General features: G+C 31.5%; 1 long non-coding RNA gene across 1 annotated transcript; it reads right to left on the bottom strand.

Annotated features, from left to right (window-relative positions):
- Nucleotides 1-6,581: 6,581 nt before the first annotated feature.
- Nucleotides 6,582-7,596, bottom strand: LOC109119280 (uncharacterized). Its single transcript, XR_003244953.2, has 2 exons — nucleotides 7,243-7,596; nucleotides 6,582-6,764 (listed from the first exon to the last, which is right to left on the bottom strand). It is a non-coding gene; the product is annotated as an uncharacterized lncRNA (long non-coding RNA).
- Nucleotides 7,597-8,785: the final 1,189 nt, after the last annotated feature.

The following is an 8,785-nucleotide window of genomic DNA, read 5'->3' as shown; positions in this document are numbered from 1 at the left end:
CATCTACAAAATTTCAAAGATGTTCATGAGGATCTTCATGAGACAATTTACTTAACAGTCCATTTAGTTGTAATAGTTGCAACTTAGAATTACCCTCAACTGGGGTAAAAGGATAGCTTCAAACCTCCCATGACATGGAGGTCATTGGCATTTGGTTCTTGGACATTATTGAGATTTTTTATGTAATCTTAGTGTCCCACCTGCCTACCATTACTGTCATTACAATCATCATTCCTGCTTGCAACACATACACCTGAAACAAAGCTAAAAATTGTGTAAGTAAATTACAACTAACAAGAATAAGAATCCCATTAAACTAAAAGTCTATGTGATACCACTCCCCGACAACGACGCCATTTTGATGCTTATCATGACCAACGACACTTACCTACGGTTTGGGTATCTAGGATCATTGATATATTAGTAACCCAACCAACGTTTAGGGTCATGTCCCAAAGGAGCGGTTTCGAGATGATATAGTTAATTAGAATTTCACTCTAATTAGTGGTAGCTAAAGAAATTTACGAATAAAAACAATGTAAATTAAGGCCTGACACCTAAGTGTCAATTATCGATGGATGGTTTTGTCACAAGTGTAATAAAAACAATAAAATTGAGGAAAATCAAGTATGGGGAGAGGTTCTTAGGGTGTGACCGCAATATAAGCCGGGATAAGTTTTTGAGTACATGCTTTCAATAGGAAATGTGCAAAGATAATACTGACTAGGCTAAGCTTTAAGTGGAAATAAGTTCCTTCTTGGGCAACTTGCCCCGCTACACATGTGTCCCTCTCGGACACCCATTTGCCGCATGAAGGCCAGCCTACACCTTACCCCACTCATTCACTCGAGCTAAGTATTAGGATGTTGGACTAGGATTGAACTTCATATTAACCCACTCCTTAGGCCATCAGTCTAGCGGTCATAGTATCGCGACTTCCCTCTCGAGCAAGCCAAAAAGATATGGATGAGTTTGTATTTGCAACTACAAACCCATAAAGTTAAACCACAACCACTAGGTGAAATCACCATCAAAATACATCTAACCTACTCAACAAGCAAGACCCAACAATAATATCAATTCATATCTGTTAAATCACACCTCAAGAATGGGGTAGCTACACATCAAGCAATAAAAAAATACACTTAAAATGATAATGAAATCAAATGGGAATAAGAAATTAAACCTTTATTTAAGCAAAGAAAGAAGAATGGAGAAGACTCACATCCAACTTTGGATGATGAAAATCGTCTGTCTTCAGGTCTCCCAAAAGCCTCACCAAACTTGAGAGAAAAATACCAGGTAAAATACTCTAAAGTCTCAAAACTATGAAAATGTCTAAATCTCTAAGAATAAAACCTATAACTGGTATTTATAGCTTTAGATTATATGCTGCGGCAGACCACTCGACGAGGTTAATCGCGATCGCCAAATGACTCGGCAATTCACCCTTCTTCTGGTTTGTCGCCTTTTTGTGCTTGCCTTCAGCATCTTCATGTTCCGGACCATTAGGCGGTACAACATTTCTTTACGAAACTATTCAGCAGAGCATCGAATGCTCCTTTCATCGCCCTTTTGATCCACTTTCTTCAGAACTTCGTGTGCTGGAACAAAGAACAAAATACATTCTTTTGGCGGCTCACCAAATGCACCTGGCGACACTTAGGCTTCTACTTTCACATTTTTTTCAGTCTCTTTGTTCCCTTTTGAATGTAAGTTTCCATGCTTGCACTAAAACTTCAAATACCTGAAACTTAAGAGTTTTGATCAGATATTGAGAATGAATAAGCAGTTGAGGACACTATTTCTATCAAAATAAATCTCTAAATGAATCCAATTTTTGGACTCATTAGTTAGCACTAAACAAGCTCAAATTTTAGTTTGAAAAATCTCTTTTTTCCTCAAAGTTTCAGCGTATAAGGTCACTAATTCCTAAAAAGAAATAAAAATTCAATTGTTTATTTATCTCTAATTTCATACTCCCTCTGTCCCTGTTTAGTTGTCCACTTTAGAAGTGACACACATATTAAGACATCAATTATTATCATAGGTTAGTTACAATTTTACTCTTAACTTAAAAGATTATGCGACTCCCCAAGTATAATAAATGTATTTTCTAGTTCCAAAAGGTATGCATTACAACTTAATAGTACGAGAAATTTTCTAGAATTAAATAAGGGCGTATTAGGGAAAAAAATTATTGTCCTTTCTTCATTTGTTAAATGGACAGGTAAATACAGACAGATATAAAACGAAATATAGACAAGTAAATAGGGACAGAGAGAGTAATATCTAAAACAAAATATAATAAACAACTCGAATTGTAACCTAAAATTGAAGTAACTGACTTGCTTATCTTACTTGAACAATGTGGCACCCACGACCTCCAAATCTTAGATCCGCCTCTGATTAGAACTATAAAATTGATTAAACATGCTTATAAGCTCGATGGCGATTAATGGTCCAACTTTCGATCATCTCATTGATAAGGGATGAATAGAAAAAGAAAATCAATTAATTTTATTTTGATTTTGTAAATTGTTAAATGATTCGACATGAAACTTTGTTAGTAATGTGAAAAAATAATACATTAGAACTACGAAATTGATTGTCATGCTTATAAGTTCTACGATGATTAAATCATCTCATTGATAAGAGCGTACCAATTCTTGCCATCACATTTGAATCACAACAACAACTTGACAGAACATCTCAACAGAATCTCCTTTCACTATATCTTTAGGGAAATTAGCCACACAATCAGTCAATGGTTTTTCCACAGAAGCAATTTGCTGCTTCTTCAAATAGACGAGGAAATTCCCTTTATCTTATCCTTCAATATTTTTTCTTATCATAATTCATATTACAAACATTAAATTTTATTCTGCATTCTGTCATGCAAATCCAAAATACTTTGACTACATTTCTTTTATTAAATTTTATTCAACATTTAGTTATCCAAATCTAAATACTTTGACTACACTTCTTATATTAATTAATTTTAATCTCCATATATTCATGCAAATCTAAATACTTTGACTACATTTCTTATATTAAATTTCATTCTGTATTTAGCCTTCAAATCTAAATACTTCAACTTCATTTCTCATGTTAAATTTTATCTGTTATTAGTCATGCAAATCTAAATATTACTCCCTCATTCTCATATTACTTTGACTACTTCTCCATTTAAGGAATAAGAATCATTTTCTTACTGATTTAATCCTTTAATTTTTTTAAATACAATATATTTATGTATTTTATTCAAACAGTTAACGCACAATTTTGACTAAATATGTACATGGAAAAAAATAACAATTGAGGAATTCTTTTGAAATTTAAAATATTTATGTAGAATAATTAAATTTTAAAATTAAAATAACAAAAAAATTAACTCATCTTGGTTTTATAAATTGAAAAATAATTTGGGACAAATATCTTTGTAATGTGAAAAAATAATATTGGATGGAGGAAGTATGAGAAATAATATATTTTATTGCTGAAGGGTGTGTTTGGTATGAAGGAAAATGTTTTCTTGAAAAATATGTGGATTTTAACTTATTTTCTTATGTTTGGTTGGAGAGTAGAAATATTTTCTTGAAAATACTTTTTAATATTTGGTTGGCAAATAAATTTTTTTTTCGAAATATCTTCTATTTTTGGATTGAGACTAAAAAGTACTCTTAAGGAAAATACTATCTAATCCAAAAAATTGAACTAGTACGTGACCCCAACACCCAAATTAAGACTCTGATGACCGTTCCAAAATCCGACACTGACATCTGACCCAAGAAACAAAATTGACGGGGTCGCGGGGGTGGGGGTGGGATAGGGGAGGGGAAGGCTTAAAAAATGATTTTTAAAAAAGTTTGAAATATTTTTCAAAATTAATTTTTTTTTTAAATGACGGGGTGGCAGGGGAGGGGTGGCCTTGCTGGCGGTGTGGGTTGCGTAAAAATTTTCAAAAAATCAAAATTTGAAATATTGTTTAAAAGCAATTTTTGGGAGAGTCGTGTAGTATTAGTAGGGTAAGAAAAAAAATTATAGGATGAATAGTTTAAGAAAATGTTTTCCTTCAAATTTGAGAAAAATGAGTTGATTGAGGAAATATTTTCAAAACATTTAAGTCAACCGAACATGCAAAAATTGAAAAATATTTTCTGAAAAATGTTTTACTCCATGCCAAACGCGTCCTAAGTGAATACATAGAAAGTTCTCACTTCCAAGTTTATTGTAAACCTTAAATTTCGATGACTGTGATTTCAAATATATATTGTAATGAGATAATAAGTACGTAGAATGATTTCAGGTCAAAAATCACAAAAAAAGACCCAAAAATGGATTGAAACGTGAAATGAAATGATCGCAATTTAATCTCATAAATAGGGTTATGTATACAAAAGTTCTCACTTTTCCAAATTTATGGTATTTGTTGTTCACTGCTAGTTATGAGATCTTTAAATCGAAAATGGTCATGGAACTTAAAATTAAATATGGATGGTGAAATAGATATTTTATAATATCTTTTTATGAAGCGATGATCATTATAAGGTTCTTTGCTAAATATTATATATTTTTAATGATTGTAAACATCAAGAACTTGCATATATTCTAACTTGCTTGATATTATGATATAAAAAAAGTTTAGATTCGAAAAAGGAACATTTACATGGATTTGGGGATATCAACCTACATCTAATAGCTTGAGCTCGAGAGACTAACCTGAGGTTTTTGATAAATGGACAAATTTGTTCGACACCCAACTGTCGATAATGACTTAGGGTGATATTCTCTGAATTGGACCGAGATACTTTAGGAGACTAATAGATTAATCAGCTTTGAACAATGAACACACCTGCAACATTAGTGGATAGTAAAATATCTGTTAGAGTTCAGATATTTAAGAATTGTAACTCCAATTCATCTTTATTATTGATTAAAATTCAAGTACATAAAATAGTTAGTATTTCTCCTTCTAAAGAAAACAAAAATTTTTAAATAGTAATTAAAAATTAGAATTTCGACAGCAAAATATAAAAGATATCCCCTCATGAGGTAATTGTATGATTTTCTGAGGTAAAAGAGCTCCTGACCAAATAGAAAAAAAATAAAAACATAATGCCAATAAAAGGAACCCAGGACCCATATTCTTCTCCAATTTGAGTTTTAGTAACATCTCAAATGAATTCAAGAACATATTTAAAGAAATTCTGACCCCCAGTCAGAATGGTTTGTGAGTTCCGAACAGCTATAGTGGCTGAACCTAATAAGATAACAATTACAACCCAAGAAATAATAGGTGCTTGGCAAAACAACACTACTTACTATGAAATTTGACCTCAAACTAGCTGGGTTATTATTTTTTGCGATTGACCACTTTAATCCAGCAAAAGGGTGTAGTTTGGACGACATCAAGAGATCAATCATGCCAAGTAAATTATATTATCCTAATAATAATTTATCTAACGAGAATTGTAGTTTTGATTTCATGCAAAACTTCTCTATCAAGGGTGTGTTTGGTATGCAGAAATTAAACGTTATCCATGGAAAATTTTCCTAGAATGTTTTCTTGAAAAACAAGTGGATTTTAACATATTTTCTCATATTTAGTTGGTGAGTAGAAAATATTTTCTTAACAAATATTTTTAAATGTTTGGATGGTGAATGAAGAATATTATTCTAGAAATTTTTATTTTTTCTTGAGAATAAAAAATACTTTTAGAAAAATAATTTCTGACCCAAAAATCAACTTTGATAATCGATCTAGAACTAGATCCTAACGCCCAAACTTGGATATGATTCCGACGATTGTTTGAACGGGGGGGGGGGGGGGGGGTGCGCAATTAAAGGGGTTGGTGTAAAAATTATGTTTTTAAAACTTAAAATATTTTTCTTAATCAAATTATAACGAGGATGACCTAGATGGGGATAGTGTGCGACAAAAAATAAAATATTTTTAAATTTTAAATATCTTACAAAAATAATTTTTTAAAGAAAAAATTGACGCGGGGGAGTGGGGGTGTAGTGGGTTTACGTTATGGAATGAGACAAAAATAAAATTTTAGAAATTTGAAATATTTTTCTAAAATATTACGGTTTTGTGGGGATAGGGGTCGGAGGAGGTTAAAATAATTTTAAAATTTGAAGTATTAAAAGAAAAATGACTTTTTAACTTTTTCTCTTTGGGGGTTGGGAGAGGGGGGGGTGGGGGGTTGGTTTGCATGTAGGGGTAAAGAATATTTGAAATTTAAAAAATTAGAAAAATTGAAAATTTTAAAACTTGAAAAAAAAATTTAAATTTTTAAATTTGAATTTTTTTTCTTTAATGTAAATGAATAGTAATTAAAAATTTTAAAAGATTATATTGAAGAATACAGTAGAGTTTTAAAAATGTTTTTTCCAGTCATTCTCATTAAATTTGATGAAAACAAGTAGATTTGAAAAACACTTTCTAAAACATTTAAACTAACCAAACATGAGAATCTGATTAAAATGAATCATTGCCTCCAAATAATGAACCAACCTTGTTTTATATTTAAGCAAAAACTTCAGTACTAATAAATGATTACATACAAAACCAGAACTATAACAATACATGTCATTGAAAACCAAACATCTCAAAGTAAAAGTACAACTCAAAAATTATATCATAGGTTTAATCCATATTATCAAATATTCTTGGTAGTTTTGAACATGGCTGCTGCTTCTAAATTCTTGTTTGTAATTACCTCCACCTCAGCGCTTTGCTTTCTTGATTCTTTTCCCTATGACAAAATAATACTCTTATCAATTATTAAATTACATTTAGTTGCATTGAATAATATTTTCCCTTTCTTAATCAGACAAAAAAATACATGACCATGAAATCGGAACATATTTAGTTGAACAAAAATTAATTAGTAGTAGTAGTAGTATGTATATATATATATATATATATATAAAAGATAATTGAATTAAAACAAAAGAAATGTTATTTTTATGTCAAAATCTTATTGTTAATAATTCAAATTTGAATACCAAATGGCAGCTAAGAAAATAAAAGAAAAGATATGAAGAGAAAAAAACTAGGGTGGAAACCCTCCTCCCCACTAGCACTTTACCTTCATCATATCATCATGACTCATTAAATTAAATCAGTGAATATAACATAAATAAATAACATACAACGACTAGACAAACATGAAATACTTTTTAGTGGTGAAGGAATTAAAAAAATAAACCAAGTAAAATTAATGAACAAACCTGTTTCCGAAAAATCACGAAGAATCAAAACAACCTCTTCCTCCTCTTTGGTAAGAGAATCCTTGAACATACATAGACTGTTTGAATCAAGAAGCCTCGAATGATACCTAGGGACTTCTAGTTGGCCTCTACTAGAAGAAGCTGCAGATGGAGGCAATTGTTGAGGATTTTCTGAATCAGAGGTGTTTTGGGGAATTGATGAGATGAGAGTAGAATCATGTTGAGAATCAAAAAATGAAACAAAAAACTTTCTTTGGGGGGTTCCTTTTACCCAACCCTCTTTAAAGTGAGATCTCGTATGGGCTGCTATTGCTTGGCTTGAATAAAACCTTCTTCCGCAATAAATGCATTGAAAAATTGATACTCCATCTTGTCTCTTCATTTTCTTTAATTTTATTTTCATTATTTTGAGGACAAGAGGAGTATTTATACAAAAGGGAAAAATTAGAATAGGCGGGTGGTAGGGATAGGGTAAGAGGGTTAGGAGAGAGATTTGGATAAAAAATTGTTTTGATTCCTATTTTGTTCATATTAGAAAATATCTTCATTTCTTTAATTAATTTCTTTATGTGTAATTAGTGAATTTATTATATATGTGAATAAGAAGAAATTAGATCTTAACAAATCAAAAATCTTCATATTTATATTTTATTATCGGATAAATTCCTTAAAATTAACATTTTATTTAAAACCTCCTAAAATAATTTGAAATCTTAACTACCCCTGTAAATTTGGTTATTTGACATATTTTATCTAGTACAATTTAGTCCTAAGAGAAAAGGAATACTTCTACATTAATGTTATTTAGTAGCTTACTCTACTAGTCTGTCTATAGTAAATTTCAGGACACCATCATCAAAAGCTTGATTTGCTAACCCAAAATCTAGCAATACTTTCAGTCATTCCAACCAATTCGAAATCATTACTCACTCAACTATAAATCCTACACCTTCCGACCAGTATTTGGAACTCTCTCCGTCCAACCCCCTCCCCTAGACCATTCCAAACGATTCTTGTCTAAAACCTTCTCGAACATCAAACAAAGTTGACGTGTCCTCTCCACATCTTTTACCTCCGTAAATCCCCTCTCATAACAGTTTGACTTCCACATTTCAAACAAATAAAGTACCATCAAGCTGTTAAAAAAACTGATTCTTACCCAGCCACCTATAATCACCCCCTAGAGGACAATACTCAATTTTTCCCTCAGCACATGCCACATCCTCCTCACCAGGTAGACGAAGAAAATCGCATGCATGAAGACTAACACGTTAAATCTGGGCTTTCTCACACTATCTTAAATACCACCAATCCCATGCATACCATATCTCAACTAACTGATCTCCAATTATTAGATCACTGCCATGATATCCAACAAAAATATTTTCCTCCTTCTATAATAAGCAGTCATTTTACCAACAATCAAATGCTCTTAAGGAAGAAAAACCCAAAAAGTAGATCCATTAAACTTCATCCACAGACCCCTTCCATGGACAATCAGCCCCAATTGTCTACGCGACCACAACAATCTCACTCTCTCAAC

The sequence above is a fragment of the Solanum lycopersicum genome, chromosome 10 (assembly GCF_036512215.1).
Source record: "Solanum lycopersicum chromosome 10, SLM_r2.1".
Classification (NCBI taxonomy): domain Eukaryota; kingdom Viridiplantae; phylum Streptophyta; class Magnoliopsida; order Solanales; family Solanaceae; genus Solanum; species Solanum lycopersicum.
This window is presented reverse-complemented; position numbering and strand designations above follow the sequence as displayed.